We start from the raw sequence: 4,415 nt of genomic DNA on the forward strand, positions 1-4,415 counted from the left end.
AGCCAGAAACTGGTCCTTGGATGCTTGATTCCGGTCTGGGATAGACATGGCTTGGTAGTTCGGACTGGACTGTTCCCATGGGGCACAGGGTCAGAGCTGATTTGCATATAGCCATTGTCTAACCCAGGGTGGTGTGGAGTGCAAAAAATCGATGGATTTCGGCCCAGATCCTTGGACTGGGGTGAATGTATGACATTGTTCTACATTCTGTCCATCAACTGTGTTTTTTGCAATTTTCACCCCGAGTATGCTGGGTATACTCAGACGTGAGTCCCAGGCTCTCCACACCACTGGAGTCAAGCTATCCAGGCTGAATGAAGGCTGATAGCCAGAAACTGGTCCTTGGATGCTTGATTCCGGTTTGGGAAAGACATGTCTTGGTAGTTCGGACTGGACTGTTCCCATGGGGCACATGGTCAGAGCTGATTTGCATATAGCCAGTGTGAGAAGTTGGCCTGATATGTAGTGTTTCCAATTCTGGAACCACTTGGTATCAGTCCAAACAAACCCCAAAGATGTCTGGTTGTAAGTCAACCTTGTTAGACAAGCTATCCTAGAGGTAGCATGGACTATGCAGCCTTAAAGGCTTAACTTAAGAGGTCGTGTTAAGCGAGCTGTTTTACCACATACAATCCTGTAATCAAATGAAAGGACACCACACAAGTATATATTGTAAAAATATATGTATTTATTTCTAAATTACTCCCCAGTACTCTTTATGAGGAAAGGGGCACAAGCGTTAAATTAAAAGCACAGTATAACATACAAAGTTGCACAATTTTGGATAAGGGCCGGTGGCCACTTAAACCATATACTAAAAAAGTGGTATAAGAGATACCAATCGAACAGTGGTTAGGCCTAGGGCCTAGAGAATCGCTGGGAGCAGTCAGGACTAGAAATGCTGAAGTTGGGAGTAGCCCACGGGACTCGGGTGCAGCACGGAAAGTGCGGCTTGCACCAATGCAATGTCAATGGTGCGTAAAAGTTACACAAAGTGAATTAAAAGATGCTTCCGCTGAACCTAGAGGAACAAAACTTTAGACACCGACCCTAGAGGTGTGTACCAGTGTAGGAACACCGGCGTTGCAATGTTACCTCACCCACAGGCCGTGGGTGCACAGGGTCGAAGTGGCGTCGGGTTTTGACACGCAGGCTCTTGGTGCTTGGAGCTGTTGAAGCTGCAGGCGATGTGAAGCAGGAGTGTCCGGTGTGATCCAAGGGTGGATCGAAGTCGAAAAGTACCTGAAAGCAGAGGGGACAGAGTCTGGGTCACTCAGCAGTGACCAGGGTGGAACCAGGACGGAACCAGGCAATGTCGGGCGCAATCAGGTGGTTGTCGATAGGCTTCTCTCCGTTGTCACGTGGGCTCTGGGGCATCTGCGACGTCCAGGAGCAGGTCACGATCTGTCCCATGTAGGCTCTCGCCGTCAGCACCGTCGGCTTCAAGATTGCAGCAAACAGCACTTGGCAAAAGCAATCCACGCGGAACCGGGAGATTGCTTATCACTCGAACCAGGAGGGTCAGAGTGGGGGCTCCTTTTTACAGGAGCTGGTGCAGATCTGGAGCAACCAGAAAAGCGAGTCGTATTCAAGTTTTCGTCGGCACAGGGGCCACAAGCCAGCTGGCAAGTGACCAGGCCAACGCGTCGAGCCAAAACAAGCAGAAGGGCCCCACGCAGCACTCGTCGAGTGTGGAGGGGGTAGCTTTGGTGCAAGTGTAGCTCGGTGTGGGGACTTCTCAAACCCCGGTGTACAGCTTCGAGGGTCACTCGTGGGCTGCACGGTCAGCGTTTCGTGGCCTTTTCAAGATGGCGTGCCCCACGCTTCCGGTCGCCTCCACTGGTCTCAGCTCTGCAGGGACTGTGGATCGGGCTGGGCGAAGGCAGGCAAGCTTGATCTCGTCAATCTCTGTCACTCGAGTTCCGGCGGGAACTGCAACAAAGCAAGGGTCGAGGGCTGGATGGTGCCTGTTTGCACAGGGTGGTCACTCCTTGACCACAAGGGAGATTCTTCCGTCTTCTATGTTGAATAGAATGTCGAAGGGTCCAGTATTCGTTTCTTATGTTTCTTCAGGATGATCTGAGTTGCATTGGCACTGCTCCCACTCTTATTCGAATCTGGTGGGCTGGACATCCTGCTAGGTCCCCTGACATAGCTGAGACCCGTGGAGGCGACCGGAAGCGTGGGGCACGCCATCTTGAAAAGGCCACGAGACGCTGACCGTGCAGCCCACGAGTGACCCTCGAAGCTGTACACCGGGGTTTGAGCAGCCTTAACCCCGAGCTCTACTTGCACCAAAGCTACCCCCTCCACACTCGACGAGTGCTGCGTGGGGCCCTTCTGCTTGTGTTGGCTCGACACCTTGGCCTGGTCACTTGCCAGCTGGCTTGTGGCCCCTGTGCCGATGAAAACTTGAATACGACTCACTTTTCTGGTTGCTCCAGATCTGCAGCAGCTCCTGTAAAAAGGAGCCCCCACTCTGACCCTCCTGGTTCGAGTGATAAGCAATCTCCCGGTTCCGCGTGGATTGCTTTTGCCAAGTGCTGTTTGCTGCAATCTCGAAGCCAACGGTGCTGACGGCGAGAGCCTACGTCGGACAGATCGTGACCTGCTCCTGGACGTCGCAGATGCCCCAGAGCCCACGTGACAGCGGAGAGAAGTCTATCGACAACCACCTGATTGCGCCCGACATTGCCTGGTTCCGTCCTGGTTCCACCCTGGTCACTGCTGAGTGACCCAGACTCTGTCCCCTCTGCTTTCAGGTACTTTTCTACTTCGATCCACCCTTGGATCGCACCGGACACTTCTGCTTCACGTCGCCTGCAGCTGCAACAGCTTCAAGCACCAAGAGCCTGCGTGTCAAAACCCGACGCCACTTCGACCCTGTGCACCCACGGCCTGTGGGTGAGGTAACATTGCAACGCCGGTGTTCCTACACTGGTACACACCTCTAGGGTCTGTGTCTAAAGTTTTGTTCCTCTAGGTTCATCGGAAGCCTCTTTTAATTCACTTTGTGTAACTTTTACGCACCATTGACATTGCATTGGTGCAAGCCGCACTTTCCGTGCTGCACCCGAGTCCTGTGGGCTACTCCCGACTACAGTATTGCTAGTCCTGACTGCTCCCAGCGATTCTCTAGGCCCTAGGCCTAACCACTGTTCGATTGGTATCTCTTATACCACTTTTTTAGTATATGGTTTAAGTGGCCACCGGCCCTTATCCAAAATTGTGCAACTTTGTATGTTATACTGTGCTTTTGATTTAACGCTTGTGCCCCTTTCCTCATAAAGAGTACTGGGGAGTAATTTAGAAATAAATACATATATTTTTATAATATATACTTGTGTGGTGTCCTTTCATTTGATTACAGGATTGTATGTGGTAAAACAGCTCGCTTAACACGACCTCTTAAGTTAAGCCTTTAAGGCTGCTTAGTCCATGCTACCACTAGGATAGCTTGTCTAACAAGGTTGACTTACAACCTGACATCTTTGGGGTTTGTTTGGACTGATACCAAGTGGTTCCAGAATTGGAAACACTACATATCAGGCCAGCTTCTCACATTGGTGTGCAGCGGTGCGGATTTGAGCTTGCTGTTTGTTTTACCATTGCAATATTTACATCAAATTGAAAGATCACATCAAGTACCTTAGGTACATATAAATCAAATGCTTAGCATATTAAGTTCTACTGAACTTAGTAGTTGTAGATTAAAGGGAGTAGCACACCCTGACTACAACTCACTAGCAAGGTACAGTAGGAAAACACTTAGTGTAGGTAAGTGCATCACTTACACCTCACTAGCAGTCATGTCTGATACAGGTGGAGCCTCAGGGTCTGCTCCTGTAGCAGTTGACCTTACCAAGGCAACTTCCAGATATGACAACCTTAGCCACAAAGACCTGAGTGCCTTGTGCACAGCCAGGGGGCTAAAAAAGGGCAGAGGCCCTACCATCCCTTCCCTAATAGCTATCCTGGAAAAGGATGACTTAGATAAGGTGAGTCAGGCTCCCTTAGATTCAGGTGAAGGTATACACTCCCCTGAGAATGAGGATCTTCCAGAAGATGAAGAAGAAGAGGAGGAGGAAGAGGAAGAGGAAGGCTCAGATGTAGATGAGCCTGAGAATCAGGATCAGAGGGTGACCCAGGTACAGGTTGCCAGGCTTAACCAGGCCAACCTAGACCTACATGGGAATGGAGAGGGCCAGCACCACTCCAGATCTCAGAACCAAATTCTCCCAGGTAACAGGAGGGTGAGATCTCAATCAGGGGACTCTCATCTTTCTAGTGCCTCAAGAGAATCTCAAAGAGGGATGACTCCCTCCCAGAGAAAAGAGCATAGGGCCAGAATGAGGGCTGTCCAACTCCAGATAGAGAGGGAAGAGGTAGCCTTGGCTCAAGCTAAACTTGCTTTA

The sequence above is a fragment of the Lissotriton vulgaris genome, unplaced genomic scaffold, assembly GCF_964263255.1.
Source record: "Lissotriton vulgaris unplaced genomic scaffold, aLisVul1.2 SCAFFOLD_1496, whole genome shotgun sequence".
NCBI lineage: Eukaryota > Metazoa > Chordata > Amphibia > Caudata > Salamandridae > Lissotriton > Lissotriton vulgaris.